The 17,257-nt window shown below is 36.6% G+C and overlaps 1 protein-coding gene across 1 annotated transcript in view; it reads left to right on the top strand.

The window, feature by feature from the left end:
* Window positions 1-16,365, top strand: part of LOC127868390 (phospholipase DDHD2-like) — a 77,885-nt gene extending 61,520 nt beyond the window's left edge. The window contains exons 21-24 of the transcript XR_008044108.1: window positions 2,335-9,379; window positions 14,383-14,554; window positions 15,158-15,306; window positions 15,493-16,365. The gene's annotated coding sequence lies outside the window, so the exon portion shown is untranslated. The remainder of the gene's footprint in view (window positions 1-2,334; window positions 9,380-14,382; window positions 14,555-15,157; window positions 15,307-15,492) is intronic.
* Window positions 16,366-17,257: the final 892 nt, after the last annotated feature.

Raw genomic sequence — 17,257 nt, 5'->3', positions numbered from 1 at the left:
GCCTAGGATCATGAAACTTCATAGGTACATTGATCATGACTGGCAGATGACTCCTATTGATTTTCAGGTCACTAGGTCAAAGGTCAAGGTCACAGTGACTCGAAATAGTACAATGGTTTCCGGATGATAACTTCCATTAGGTCAAAGGTCAAGGTCACGGTGACAAAAAACGTATTCACACAATGGCTGCCACTACAACTGACAGCCCATATGGGGGGCATGCATGTTTTACAAACAGGCTTGTTTTACCAGAAAAGAACGTTATTGTGGTAATAATATTTGAAAGGCTCCTTTTAAGTCTGTTCAACCACTGTAACTGTAAGGTGTAATTTTATTTGTTTAAACTCAAACTGGGCTGCTTGGAAAAAGAAGAAATCTTAATGAGATTAACAGAATAGGTGAATTAGCATGACTAATTGATGAGTGGGTCTTGATTACTTGACTTTCCATGAAAGTGTGTGTTTGAAAAATGCTTTTTCTTTGCTGCACTGAAGCATTTCAACTGAATCTCTATTCAAGATGCTATTTCCCATTCCCCTATATCAAAAAGAACATTCAAAGTTCAGTGGCATTAATGATGAGATTTAAATTAGTTCTGAGGAGCATTAATGATGAGTGGTTACCATGGTTATGAATCTTCCTGCTGATAAGCCCAGGCTAACAAAAAATTATTCCACAAACTTAAAACATATAACCCTCTTCTCAAAACTTTGTACAAACAGATAAATTTCAAAACTTCACTCCGATTTCTGGCATGCACTCAAATTGTCAGTTATTTTTCTGGTAAAATGATATCAGAATTACAGATATAAAGCAAATAATTTATGGAAAAGTCAGTCTGTAGATGCTGATGGGTTGATATGCTGGGTTTATTTAGATGAGGCCCTGAGCAGGCCGCTTGAACGGCAGGTGTTGGGGATGGGGTGGTGAGATCATATCTCGGACTTTAGAGAACTAACACTGGGTTTTATCAGTGTGATGGAGGGAACTGTTACTGCATGTTATTTATAGTCATGTGTTAAAAGATGTCAGTTAATGCGGAAGCTCGGCAAAGATTTTAAGATTTTTATGTCGACATTGTCTGGGATGAAGAAAAATAAAAAATGCGTAAAAACACATGTCCGTAAAAACATATGTCACATCTTTCAGTTGAAACTGAAAAGAGATAGAGCATCAGAATTTGTATAATGGAAGATTTGTTCTTAATTCTGTTTTCAATTTATAATGTTGTCTTTCATGATTTTATCAGAATGAAAATCTCCTTTTCAAACATTAAGGTACTGAGTCATGCTAGAATCACATGTATGTTTGTTTCTAATTACATTCACTTGTGTTAAGTTGTTTAGTTTTTTACCTGTACATTTAAGTAGGCTATAATTATTATATACAGCCAATGAATATTTACTCTCATTAATATAATAATTGCTTACACCTTATAGCAGTATCTTTCTAAACATGCAGATTAAAAATTATCAATAAAAATTCTTTGGCACAATTATATGTACTAAAGCCACATTCATTACTAAGTCTGAATGATCAAAGGACAAGCAAAATTTCAAATACTGAAAGATTTTGCTTGCAGGAAAATTTATGTTAAAAGTTTTGCGCATCTACTTAAATTTTTTATCTCATAATTTTGCAAACATTCTTTATTCATGAGAATGGTAAAGTTAGTGCTGTCAATGAGTAAAAAAGAATTAATGTAAATGGCCTTCGATCGATTTCCAATCTGTTCAATCTATTTATGTTTGTGACAATCAAATAAAGTTGTGACCTATTTTGTACAGTCACTTCTTTTAACAGATTTCTATGGGCCTGTGAGAATGAAAAAGGAGGTCTCGGTTTTGATCCTCACTTGGGAAGGGTTCTTCGGCTACAAAGACACCAAGAACAGATTCTACCTTTGAGGCTGTCTCAAGAGTGTCTATATTTGCACACGGGTTTTCATGCAATCAAGCAAAACTTGATACGTTTAACCCTTTCCCCCATTATATAAGAAGCAAAGTGAAAATGGCTTTTGCAACCAGCATAAAACTAGTACAGCCTGAGTGTAGCTTGCAATCTGTTCAGGTTTAATGCTGTTTGCTGCTCATCAGTAACTAAGGGTTGGAAATGAAGCCTTTAAAACTTGAATTTAGTAAGAAAGATATTTAATTAAAAGTAACTTTTTAAGGGACTACAAATGTGTCAAAATACGTATATAAGTGGTAAAGGGTTAAATAACCATTGTTGCAAACATGGCTTTGTTTTCGACTGCCAAAGTTAATTATAAATGAAAATGTGCATATTGTAGAAATATTGATGGATAATGTTGCGAGTTTTGCCTACTTTCAGATCAAGGGGAGACATATGAATTTCGCGTACTGGCAAAGAACGAGGTTGACTTTGGGGAAAGGGCTGTAGTGGAACTAGTGACACCAGATGGAGGTATGTGCAACACACCTTAACTCGGTTGTCAGAAATGTTGAAACATGAGATGTGCTCAAGGAAAACGGGGCTTAATGCATGTGTATGAAGTGTTTGATATCTAACCTGTGACTGCACAGGCTAATAGAAGGATGACACTTTCCGCCTTTATTGGATTTAAATTTAGAAGAGAATTCCTTTAAATAAGAAATTCCATAAAAGCGGAAATCCCATATTAGCCAGGGCAGACTGCAAAGGCTACTCTGTGATGACTTCTTACTGCATATGCATTAAGCACCGTTTACCCAGAGGGCGGGTCATATTAATTGAAAGTAATTTCAACATTTTTATGCCCCCCTTCGAAGAAGAGGGGGTATATTGCTTTGCACATGTCTGTCGGTCAGTCCACCAGGTGGTTTCCGGATGATAACTAAAGAACGCTTAGGCCTAGGATCATGACACTTCATAGGTAGATAGATCATGACTCGCAGATGACCCCTATTTATTTTGAGGTCACTAGGTCAAAGGTCAAGGTCATGGTGACCCGAAATAATAAAATGGTTTCCAGATGATAACTCAAGAACACTTATGCCTAGGATCATGAAACTTCATAGGTAGATTTATCATGACGAACGCATATGCCTAGGATCATGAAACTTCACAGGTAGATAGATCATGACTCGCAGATGACCCCTATTGATTTTTAGGTCAGAAGGTCACTACGGCAAGGTCACGGTGACCCGAAATAGTAAAATGGTTTCCGGATGATAACTCAAGAACACATATGCCTAGGATCATAAAATTTCATGGGTAGATTGATCATGACTCGCAGATGACCCCTATTGATTTTGAGGTCACTAGGTCAAAGGTCAAGGTCACGGTGACCCGAAATAGTTAAATGGTTACCGGATGATAACTCAAGAACACCTACGCCTAGGATCATGAAACTTCAAAGGTACATTGATCATGACTCGCAGATGACCCTATTTGATTTTCAGATCACTAGGTCAAAGGTCAAGGGTACGGTGACCCGAAACAGTAAAATTGTTTCCAGATGATGATAACTAAAGAACGCTTTTGCCTAGGATCATGACACTTCATAGGTACATTGATCATGACTCGCAGATGACCCCTATTGATTTTCAGGTCACAAGGTCAAAGGTCAAGGTCACAGGGACAAAAAACGTATTCACACAATGGCTGTCACTACAACGGACAGCCCATATGGGGGGCATGCATGTTTTACAAACAGCCCTTGTTAAAAGTATCGTTTTCTCATGAAGAACCAAAAGGCCATTTTTATTTAAGAAAAATATTTAAAGTGACTAAATTTAACATAAGCCTTATTCTACATCTGGTTATGAAATATTTAATAATTCTATATCAGTTAACATAAACCCATTTATGCCTAGCGTCTAGAAAAAATGCCTTGGCAAACAGCGTAGACCCAGATGAGACGCCGAATGATGAGGCATCTCATCTGGGTCTGCGCTATTTGCTTAAAGGAATTTCTGAAAGAAATATTCTAAATATAGAAATAAATATACTAGACATTCCTAATTTTGGAAATAAATTGATCCAGTTTAGAAGGATGGGAGAGTCCACTAGGCAAAAATGGGTTAAACATAAAACATAAAAGTAATATCTTCGTGGATAATTCTTTGGGGTAATTCTAGCAGGGTTCAATTCTACCAATGGGTCATTCTACATGAAGTAGTTAAAAATACAGTTATTGCATACATTATGCATATTGTTATTTCACATGGGTATTTTTGCATTGGATAACAGGGGTGATTTAAAAAAAAAGGGTTGTTCTTACAATTGGCAAAATTGCGTATGGTCACAGAAATCAGATCCTCCTTAGTTTTTTTGTACACAGTTTATTATATGATGAAAAGTTCAGATGTTCATTAAATTTTCACAGAAATTTAATTGATTAAGCCCCCCTTCGAAGAAGAGGGGGGTATATTGTTTTGCACATGTCGGTCCGTCCGTTCGTATGTCCGTCCACCAGATGGTTTCCGGAGGATAACTCAAGAATGCTTACGCCTAGGATCATGAAACTTCATAGGTAAATTGATCATGACTGGCAGATGACCCCTATTGATTTTGAGGTCACTAGGTCAAAGGTCAAGGTCACAGTGACTCGTTCTTGGATGCAGTTTAGGACCACATTTGCAGATTATATTATGTACTGATGGGTGGGGTCTCCGTCCCAACCAGATGGTTTTCAGATGATAACTCAAGAACGCTTAGGCCTAGGTTAATGAAACTTCATAGGTAAATTGATCGTGACTGGCAGATTGCCCCTATTGATTTTTATGTCACTAGGTTAAAGGTCAGGGTCACAGTGACTCGAAATAGAAAAAATGGTTTCCGGATGATAACTCAACAATACTTACGCCTAGGATCATGAAACTTCATAGGTATATTGATCATGACTGGTAGATTACCCCTATAGATTTTCAGGCCACTAGGTCAAAGGTCAAGGTCACAGTGACTTGAAACAGTAAAATGGTTTCCGGATGATAATTCAAGAATGCTTACGCCTAGGATCATGAAACTTCATAGGGACATTGATCATGACTGGCATATGACCCCTATTGATTTTCAGGTCACTAGGTAAAAGGTCAAGGTCACAGTGACATTAAACATAATCACAATGGTTGCCATTACAACTGACAGCCCATATGGGGGGGCATGCATGTTTTACAAAAAGCCCTTGTTACTTTTTATACTAAATAGATATGTTGTTGTATACTTCAGTCGTTTTCGTTATGTACGGATCGAATGAATTAGCTATAAATATAAGCTTACGCAATTTCCGTATCAAGTGATTACTCGTCATCTCCTTCTTTTGCAAACTATCAGTTTGAACGTTCACATTGAAAAAAAAAACACCCACCGCACCCCGATTCTCATTTTCAGTATACAGCTTTACACAGTTGCATATTATCTACTATGGTTTAGTGCCATATCTCTTAACACTAGCGACTCAAATTGTTCGTTCTATGATACTGCCGACAAGTCTTCTATTTCAAGTACAAATCCACCGGCTTCTGGCGGGCTCCTAAAGTCTGGGGGCTGCAATCCAAGCACATTGCGGTGCCGGGGCAAGCAATACCCTCACACGATCGTTCTAGGTCCACCGTTCGGTCCGGTACATAAAGGACGCATATCGACGGGCAGTGTGACACAGTGCTTGGCACCTCTTCATTGCTTGAACTGATTAATATCTGTCGTGTGTATAATTGCCAAGTATTATGGCTTCTTGTGAAGATCCACGTATGCAAACATTCATTATGTTGCCTTTTTAATATCTCATATTAATATGTCTACTTATGCTATTGTCATATGTGTATTTTTATTTGTGTTTGCGGGCAATGTGACACAGTGCTTTGAACTTCTTCATTGCTTAAACTGATTAATATCTGTCGGGTGTATACTTGCCAAGTATTATGGCTTCTTGTGGTGATCCACGTATACAAACATTCATTATGTTGCGTTTTGAATATCTCATTTTTAATACGTCTACTTATGTTATTGTCACGTGTTTTTTTTAATTGTGTTTGCTTTCCTGTCGCAGTGCGGAAAATTCTGTTTGCCGGGGTCGGATGGGCATGCCGACTTATTTTAAAACATATATCTCTTAAAGCTAACCTTAACGACATTGACTTAACACATTTGCTTGGATGGATTCTGCGTTACTTGTAACATTAGCGTTTTCTTTCGGGTAAATTCCTACTTATTCTTAAACATATATCTCTTAAAGCTAACCTTAACGACATTGACTTAACACATTTGCTTGGATGGATTCTGCGTTACTTGTAACATTAACGTTTTCTTTCGGGTAAATGCCTACTTATTCTTAAACATATATCTCTTAAGGCTAACCTTAAAGACAATGACTTGACACATTTGCACGAATGGACTCTGCGCTACTGTGAACCATCAGCGGGTCCTTCCGGATACGTCAAAGAAATTATAGCCTTAAGTTTATAACATAGTAGCAATACCGTGGGGCAAAAACTTTATGTTTAAAGGTCCGTTTTTTAAAGTGTGTAACCGTTGGTCCGAGTTATAGTGTGTAAAAAGTGTGAAATCGCTGGTGTAGCGATAGTTATAAAGTGTGTAAAAGTGTGAAATCGCAGGTGTAGCGATAGTTATAAAGTGTGTTAAAGTGTGAAATCGCTGGTGTAGCGATAAATAGTATTATGGACCGAGTTTAAAAGTGTGTAAATATCGGACCTAAAAAGTGTGAAATCACTGGTTGAGCGATTAGTGGTATTATTGTGTTGGTCCGAGTAATACGTGTTTTAAAAGTGTGAAATCGCTGGTGGAGCGATAAGTGGTATAATTGTCCGAATTTAAAGTGTCTAATCAATCGCTGTCCGAGTTATAAAGTGTGTAAATGTCGGACTCCAAAAAAGTGTAGAATCGCTGGTGGAGCGATAAGTGGTATCGTGTGTTATAGTGTCTGTCGAGCGATTGGTAGAACTAGGTTTAGCCCAGTCCAGTGAATGGTTTTCCTAGTTCGTCGCTCCTGAAACATTTTTTAATTGGGCATCGGTGTTGCTGCTAATGGCGTAACTTCACATTGGTAATTTAACGGGCGCTCATCCACCTCCGGTAGACATAATTTTTCAAGACAATCCGGGTCACGTATGACAGCCAACCTTGATACCGTGGTTACCACTGGCTGTTTTTTCTGTACCGCTGCGGCCATTCAATTCCACACTTCAATTACTTTTTATACTAAATAGATATGTTGTTGTATACTTTATAATATGTTGTTTTATATTCACGTAATCGGTATTTGAAAGCAAAATATGATGACATAGTATTATAAAACCAGTTAACTAAGTAATGGGTTGTTATTTAATTGTTGCAGTCGTAAAATAATTTGATTTTGTATGAATGTGTTCGCTATGTCAATAATACGTTTCAGTTCAGCTTAAATTATTTTTAGATCTTACTGTTTTTTCATGTTGTTGTTTTGTCGTCATGTAAATAATATGTCTCTCGTTCTATTGTTGATTTACAATATTAAATGATTAAAAACAGTTTTTGTCATTCATTAGCGACGGCAACGCTGTGTCAGTATTAAGTCACTTCCGGGGAATTTCCGAAAACCGAAAAAAAAACGAAAGTAGAATTCATGGAGTAATGGTACAGTACACAAAGTTGATTTTGTTCATTTTTTCCAACAGATGTTGACCGAATATCCGAATGTTCGTTTGGAAGATGGCCGAATATTCGAATACCAAAATCGGTATTCGTTTCCATCACGGGTAAATATACTTTAATTCAGGTTACGGCGAGTATGGAAATAGTGATTATTCTTGTTTATGTAGATGGCGATATAAAATTAATGGATATTGCAGTACCTTACTGTTTCTCTCCTATAAACCCTATATATCAATGCGTAAAAGCGAGACGGAGAATAAAGCACTTAGTAACGTGGTTTTCTTCGTATATTGAAGTATATGTATTTTAGAAGTTGCTACAGCAGCCTTCAGATAACATACAAGTGGCATTAAAACATGTTGTTGTGCTCGTATTTTGAACTTATTACGCGCCCATGGAGTGTGGTGGTGACATCCGCCATATAAAGGCATTGCAGTTGCATGACAACATTATGATCTTGTTGTTGACGAAGGTGGTATCTATAGGGACACATTGCAAGGATTATTTAAAGTTGAAGGTGCCACAAACGGCAATGTATGACGTCTGTATACGTGTTGTGTGGGTTTAATTGTTTGTTCGGAAGCGCAATGAATTACATTCATCGAATGTGTTCCTGTTTTATATTACTCGAATAAATCAAACTTGGTTGTAAAACTTCGTGTGCAAGTTAGAAATGTTCCTCTAACTGACAATTATGTAAATGACATGATTGCACACAAATACAGATTACATGTATTCAATCGAACACTCACCTGCTGTCAATCAAATGAGCTTCTCCGATTATTTGTATATCGTAATTATATATTTATACAATATCATATGATATGAATATTAAGCATATATACTGTCATACCGAATACAACAACAATACAAAATGAAAGAATATTACATTAAAAAACATTGTGGTATTCATGCATGCTTAAGAAAAGGAACAATAACGATATTCACATTATAAAATATTATTGTGACTTGTTCGTACATGTTTGTTAAAGGTCAACAGAAGAAATCTGCTTAACTGTTCATATTTTATAAAGTAATACCATATTATAACAACAAAGTAAAAAAATAAAATTAAAAAAAAAAGTTAGAGCTAAAAAAACGATGATTTTGATGATCGGGAATTTCCGTAACGCGTTCGGCAATTTCCGCCGCTATTTTACCCCGATGACGTATGTGTGCACCACTGCGCATGACGAATATTCCCATGTTATGTACAGTATGCACTGAAGCATGCAAATTTCCCTCAAAACTTCAAGGATTACAAGACTGTGTTGATCATTCACTTGCATATACTTAATTTATAATCTCTTTTGTGTTGATTACGAGTCGAACTTCTACATGACATTGAGGATTCACTGATTTATAAGATGGTTCATTGTGCAGCGTTTGGCTGCAATGCTCGTTCTGAAAAGCAAACGGAGAAGAAAGGATTCTTCGGCTTCTCAAAGGACGAAAGTATTAAGCGGAAATGGATTCTAGCCGTGAATTCACGAAGGATTATCGACGGAAAGGTGGTGGACTTTACGCCAAGCAAATATGCAAAACTCTGCATAAAACATTTTGAGGATAAGTGCTTTGTCCACCCCCCCCCCCCCCCCCGAGTGTGATGGCGAGTGCGGGCTTTGGGATGAGACTGTCGCTGCATCCTGATGCAGTGCCAACTTTGTTCCCTGACACGGACAACTTCAAGGCATTACAGCCGAAAGCCCTAAGGCCAGACGAGTTAGGAGCCCCCAAACGGAAACGTGACAACTATGGTGCTTTTGCCAAGAGAAATCGCAAAACGGTAAGAACTTAATTAATAAGGTCAATGATCAGATATGCATCTTAATACCACAAGTTCTATGTTAGTTCAAAAAGCTCAAACACTGACAATGTAAAAAATACTTTTGAATTAAAAATCATTGTATGTAGTTAGAATAGTTGGCAGCTAGTAACCAAACTGACTTTGGCAGTACGGCAAGATCTAATTATTTATTGTAAGTGTTTTGACAGGCATCAGTTTGAAATCGACACATTTCGATCTTAATACAAATGTGTATCTATCTAAATATACTGCTAGTCGACACAATTAGCATTTTAAGCAGTGGACACTGTTGAGTCCATTTCCTGGGAAGAACCAGTACTTGGTGTCTATGGAGGAGATAATGAGAAAGCTCCCTGAGTAGGGAGCGAACCCAGGAACTCCCGATCGCTAGACGGACACCGCATCCACTACACCACCGTGACCTCTTACTGTTTTCCACCACGGTTAATTTAGCTCAAGTTCTAATGTAAAGCAGTTGCTGACAAGCCATATTTTCTACCTATTTACCAAAAATTCAATTAATAATGTGTTGCTTATCTTTTTATTGTTTAAAATGTGAAAACGCAAGGACTTTTTAGTAAATACATTCAGACTTCCAATAATGTATTAATGCTGGTTTAGACTAGAAATGGCGCGGCAGAGGCCGACGCGTATCCCCACACCGAATGTTTGACCTAGGTGTGCCCCAGGGTTGGTAATGGGGCCATGCATAGCTGAGATTGACCGTATTGTCATAAGAGAAGTTCATCATCAATTAGAAGTGAATTGGTGTAGAAATGAAGAAGTTATAGTAAAAGGCAATTTTGGGTGGGTGTGACATATGTGGGCAGGGCGCCCCAGGGTTGGTAATTGTGCCATGCATAGTTGAGATTGACCGTATTGTCATAAGAGAAGTTCAGTATCAATTTGAAGTGAATCGGTGTAGAAATGAAGAAATTATAGTAAAAGGCAATTTTGGGCGGGTGTGGTCTATGTGGGCGGGGCCCCAGGGTTGGTAATGGGGCCATGCATAGTTGAGATTGACCGTATTGTCATAAGAGAGGTTCAGTATCAATTTGAAGTGAATCGGTGTAGAAATGAAGAAATTATAGTTAAAGGCAATTTTGGGTGGGTGTGGTCTATGTGGGCGGGGCGCCCCAGGGTTGGTAATGGGGCCATGCATAGTTGAGATTGACTGTATTGTCATAAGAGAAGTTCAATATCAATTTGAAGTGAATCGGTGTAGAAATGAAGAAATTATAGTAAAGGCAATTTTGGGTGGGTGTGGTCTATGTGGGCGGGGCCCCAGGGTTGGTTATGGGGCCATGCATAGTTGAGATTGACCCTAATGTCATAAGAGAAGTTCAGTATCAATTTGAAGTGAATCCGTGTAGAAATGAAAAAATTATAGTAAATGGAATTTTTTGGTGGGTGTGGCCTATGTGGGCGGGCGCCCCAGGGTTGGGATTGGGGCCATGCATAGTTGAGATTGACCCTAATGTCATAACAAAAGTTCAGTATCAATTTGAAGTGAATCCGTGTAGAAATGAAAAAATTATAGTAAATGGAAATTTTTGGTGGGTGTGGCCTACGTGGGCGGGGCGCCCCAGGGTTGGGAATGGGGCCATGCATGGTTGAGATTGACCGTATTGTCATAAGAGAGGTCCAGTATCAATTTGAAGTGAATCGGTGTAGAAATAAAGAAGTAAATGTAAAATAACCTAAAAAAATGAGTGATAATTTCTGACGCGGCCCCACCCCAACCACTATAACTTTTGACCCAGGGGTCAGATCAAAATTCCAAATAGTGCAGGGTCGCACATATGCTCATAGCTACCATGTGTGTAAGTTTCAAGGTTCTAGTGCTTTTAGTGTAGGAGGAGATAGTGGCCAGGACGGACGGACAGACAGACGGACGGACGGCGGAGATAACCACAATATCCCCACCTTTTTTTCAAAAAGCGTGGGGATAAAAAAGAGATGATAAGTTAGAAATAGTGTGCCATTTAACTGTTAAAAGAATAAAAAAGAAATTTGAATTAGTAGCCGACAGGTGTTTTATTACTTATATACCATTTATTCTTCATGTAGTGTGAATCATAAAATGCATCTTGATTTTTTTGGGATCCAGACATAAGCCCCCCAGGACAAAACCCCCCCAATGAAAAAATAAACATTTGGACAATTGCCCCCCAGAAGAAATGACAGGTAGGACATAAGCCCCCCAGTGCTTATTTTGCATCTGGACATTTGCCCCCCAGTGCTTATTTTAGAAGTGGACATTTGCCCCCCAGTGCCTAATTTTAAACGACATTACTCGATTGAGCAGATAATCATGTCCAATTATCACTTCCTTTTAATCCTTTTGATTTATTAAATACAGAAGCCTTTAATTTTCATTAACAAGTATATGATCAAAGCCACATGTAACACCTTTAACAAGCTGATAATCCTTTTGATTGATTAATTAAAAAACAATTCAAATTCTTTAAGATGTTTGTTTTACCTAAGATTAGGCAATTAAAGTGAGTTTCTGGACCTTTTTTATTTCGAATTATAATGATCCAAGTTTCTATGATTATATATTTATGAGATATGAAATAATACTGAATCCAAATACAGAGATATACTAGTCTAATGGAAACAACATATGGTATTAGCACTGGGGGGCAAATGTCCACTCCTAAAATAAGCACTGGGGGGCAAATATCCAGATGCAAAATAAGCACTGGGGGGCTTATATCCTACCTGTTATTACTACTAGGGGGCAATTGTCCAAATGTTCATTTTTTCATTGGGGGGGTTTTGTCCTGGGGGGCTTATGTCCTACAATCGATTTTTTTGTGTTTTCATAAATTGAACAGCAACTGATTCTAGTACTTAGTAGCTGATGGCTATTTAGGCTACTGGTAGTGCCATGATAATTTAAATAACAGTTCAATTTCAGTCTTCAGGGTAATATATTTAGCCAAAATCATTGTTCTATATTAGAAACAGGAGAAAAATCCAATAGCCTGACTATATAAATTATTAATTTCTAGAAACCCAAATAAAATCTTACCAGACCTGGGATGTCTGGCTTATAATTTAAGACTGAATAAATGTTATATTTTCAAATTAATATTGTTACATGCATTAATTGCATTGGAAACAGTTTTCAGTGTAATAAACTCATTTTGCTCCTTATGGGCTTTAGCCATTTTGAGATTTCATTATAGCATTCAATGTACTAAAGATGTGTTGTTTGATTAATTTCTGAAGTGGAAAAAAGAAAAACATGTAGTTTTACTATTATGAATACAAAGTTTACTTTATTTTACAATTTTGTGTTACAAATCTTGTAGAAAATAAATGACAGCATTATAATATGTGTAAAATTAAATAGGCTTTTTTCGGGTTATCATTTTTATATTTTATTTATAAAGTTGCTTCAATTAGGTGGTTTCTGTACAAAATAAGTTGGTCACTAAACTAGCTGAATTTTTGCAAATCACCATGCCAACAAGGCACCAAGTTGGCAGAATGTGGTGTATTACCACCCTACAGCTGCCATATATCAAGCTGGTGTCATAAAATAGATGGTCCTCTTTGTTTCTGTAAAGTCAAGTATTGTTATCAGTGATCTAATGTTATCAATTGTATTTGGCACAGACAGTAATAAAACAAGCAGATTATCAGACTGCAGTAATCATAACAACTGAATATACAACATACTGCACTAGTAGATAGAACAGTATTTATAAATAGAATAGGAAATAAATTGCAAAAAATATAAATAACATTTTAATTTTGAACAACAGCAAAAAATATAAATAACATTTTAATTAAGAACAACAATCTACACTTTTATTCTTGTCTCTTGTCTTTATGCTTTCTTTTAATTTAAACACTGTATTATTTTAATTGGGATATTTTTTTTATATATTGTATTTATTTAGTTTGACAAATTATATTTAAAACAGATACTTGCATAAATACTGGCATCATTTAAATAGATTTCTTCAAAACTTGATTTTTTTATTAATTAAAAAACAAATCCTCATGAAATGAGCTATAATGCTGCGCATGGACACAGTTTTAAAATACAGTTAAAATGAAAAAAAAAAACAACCATTTTTAATGAAATAGTCATGGAAAATTGCTTACCGGTATAAAGCTTTAATTAAAGATACTAATACTATATTGCAAAAATAAATGTAGATCATGAAATGAATAGTTTTGTTTGAGAAAATCACCAAAATGGTGTCCATTCCCTGTTTGATGTCTTATTCTCAATTCACATAATACAGTGTTTTTAGAACACATCATGACTTGCAGTTGACCCCTATTGATTTTGAGGTCACTAGGTCAAAGGTCAAGGTCACGGTGACCCCAAATAGTAAAATGGTTTCCGGATGATAACTCAAGAACGCATACGCCTAGGATCATGAAACTTAATGGGTAGATTGATAACGACTCGCAGATGACCCCTATTGATTTTGAGGTCACTAGGTCAAAGGTCAAGGTTATGGTGACCCGAAATAGTAAAATGGTTTTCGGATGATAACTCAAGGACGCATATGCCTAGGATCATGAAACGTCATAGGTAGATTGATCATGACTCGCAGATGACCCCTATTGATTTTGAGGTCACAAGGTCAAAGGTCAAGGTCACGGTGACCCGAAATAGTTAAATGATTTTCGGATGATAACTCAAGAACGCTTTTGCCTAGGATCATGACACTTTATAGGTACATTGATCGTGACTCGCAGATGACCCCTATTGATTTTCAGGTCACTAGGTCAAAGGTCAAGGTCACAGTGACAAAAAACGTATTCACACAATGGCTGCCACTACAACGGACAGCCCATATGGGGGGCATGCATGTTTAACAAACAACCCTTGTTTCATTTACATTTATCGGATTATATATTTAACATCCGATTAATGTAAATGAAATGATTATGAAATTTTGTTCAATGACATGTGTTGCCATGAAAGTTGGACTATTACTTGTCTTTAGGCTCGAAGGCGCACAAGGAATTACTGTTGGTCATCGGAAGCAAGCGTCTTCTCTCTGACATTCGCATGCTGTCACCAGCTGAACAGACCTCGATGCTGGAGGCTCAACACAAGGTGGTCTGCCAATTTGCGCCAAAATTTGTCTGCTTTTCATACGCAGCAATGAAACAGAGGTATGAATTGTGATCGATTAATATAATATCTACAGAAGAGCTAGCGCAGGCATGTTGTTTTTGTCTTTCATAGTCCAGTGGTAATAATTTATAAAACTACAACTTTAAGGCAAAAATTAGTTTATTTCCTACACGATTGGTAAATATTTGTGCAAGTTTAATGAGAACAACATTTGATTATGATGCGGTTTGGGTTTTTTTACATTCGGCATTGGTTGCCGAAATTCTAACAACCAAAAATATGATCTTTAATTCGAGTAAAATTAATATCCTAGTTGACTAATAAACATTGTCATTTGCAGTCCATAAACCATCAAGTGCCCATGAGCATATGTCCATAATGAATATGCATTAGTTGTGAAAATGATTTTAGTTCCTTTTTATGCCCGTGAAGGTGGGCATATAGTGATCGCACTGTCTGTCTGAAATTCCGTCACACTTTGCGTTTAGGTTTCGAAAAATGTGGAAAAACACTTTGCGTTTAGGTTTAGACAAATTTGGAAAAAGGGGGCATATGTCATCCTATGGTGACAAGCCTTGTTGTTATATGAAATAGTAATTGTTGATATAATTTGTGATTAAAGGCTATTTTTTGTAATCCAGATTGCATCTGGCAGCCCTGCATTCCGTTTCTAATGCGCACAGGAAACATGCAGAGAAGAAGAACGGCGAAAAGCGCTACAGGATTTCGTATCCAAAGTACAAGGCGGGACACCATGTCGTGAAACCTGTCAAAGAGGCCTGCAATTATGGTAATGGTCCTTCTAAGCTAAATAGAAAATTGGCATTCTAATATATAATATACAAAAACCTAACAGTGAAACTGACTAAGTTGACTGTTGTTGTTTTTTATGCATAATATGTGTATTTTTATTTATTTGTTCAATGTGCATAGTTTAACCAAGTAGTAAAAAATAAATTGTTGATGCTTTTTTCAGATTATGTCACAGAGCTCATGGTTGAATTGCTGCAATTAAAACAGTTCAAGAGCACCCGGATTGCTAAGCAGGCATCTTCTTCCATTCTGTTCTCTCCACCACCATTAGCATCATCTGCGAAGAAAATTTTAAAGAATGAAGCAGTGCAGTTGCACCGCTCTAGGTTTAATTAATTACAGTAATTGGAAACAACTTGGCATGCCATTTGTCATGTATTGCTCCAGCTGGGTTTAGTGTACGTGCGTAAGGTGTCATCCCAGATTAGCCTGTGCCATATATGTTTGTAATTAATTAAAAAAATCCTCGCGCTGGAAAGATGGGACAAAGCGTGCGCAAAATATCTCGTCCCATATTAGCCTGTGTCCCTGATAAGACTGTGCAGACTCGACGTGAAAACATGATATGCCCCAAGTTTTATATGACAATGTCTACGAATGTGCCCTTTTGACAAATTAGAACCTAGCTGAAGCACTGATCACGTATTGTTTCAAATTAACATAGCAACTACAATTATTTTTTTGAAAAATGTGAATGTATTATTTTGACAAATATGCTGTAATAATAGTTTTCCCATTGTGTGCTATACTGTTAGTATAAAAATGTTAATGTCAACACCTTTATTTTTAAATGTTGGGACCATGTAGTGTTTTTTGTGTGATAGTATTGGTCTGTAAAAGATGTTTTAGAAGTCATTTTGTTAAAGGTACTTAATATGACTCCATGACAAGTTGTATTGCAACATTGTGCTAGTAAAGCTCATTTACTTATTCCGTCCAGTTTTCTAAAACTTGTCGTCAGGTTACAAGTTGTTCTGTTGTTGTGTCTGTGGTAATTTATATTTTTAGATGTTGCAATAAACTTGTATGCTACATATATATTGTTGTGTTGGAATGTTTTCTCCATGGCAAAAACATCGAGAGTAAAAGTTTGACATGCTATTTCTCATTTATAATATTAAGTCACCTCGCTCGTGGAGAGTTTAGAAAAATTCAATTGCGTCATATTTATATAAAATCAAGACTTATTATTAAAAAATATTTATTAAAAAACAACAGAAATGAGATCATTCAAACTTTGAAGTGAATGTCGACATAAATGAGATCAATTTACCATAAATAAAAAATCGTGTGCAGGGAACACATCGGGTTTCAACAAAATGGCCATGTCAGGATACTAGCAAAATAAATAAAACATCTATTCTCGGTCATTTAGTATTAAATGACACGACCATTTACGTAAGAATTATTCATTTCAAATCAACATTATTTATTTCAACTAGTACGTTGTTGAAGTGTTGAACTTGAACGGTTAGTAAATTTGGACTGGCATTCGTACGTCGATCAGTTTCAGGGAATAATGATATCTTTTCAATGTGTCAATTATATTTGCCTGATTAAATTATAATTAAATACTTAAACAGTCAAGATGCGATGTCCTGTGGATGTGTACTATGAAAAATAAAAACACGTTATATGACGAACTTTTAAAAGACAAAAGCTGATACCGTTTCCTTTGTTATGAACTCGTTGCAAGTGGTTAACTCATACGTCACTTCCGGTTGAAACAAAAATGTCGACTCGATCACGAAGTGCGAAAAATCGGCATAGTTATCGGCTGTATACTCGCTGAATACGATGGTTTTAATCGAATTATGATATGGAAATGCATTTAAACGTTATAATCTCGCATAATATTGGTGTATTTCAGGATTTTTTAATCGGGTCCGTTGATCTTTAAACACATTCATAAATGAGTTGTGATAAAT

This window comes from Dreissena polymorpha, chromosome 2 (genome assembly GCF_020536995.1).
Source record: "Dreissena polymorpha isolate Duluth1 chromosome 2, UMN_Dpol_1.0, whole genome shotgun sequence".
Classification (NCBI taxonomy): domain Eukaryota; kingdom Metazoa; phylum Mollusca; class Bivalvia; order Myida; family Dreissenidae; genus Dreissena; species Dreissena polymorpha.
Note: the sequence above shows the minus strand (reverse complement) of the source record. Positions and strands in the feature narration are given on the sequence as shown.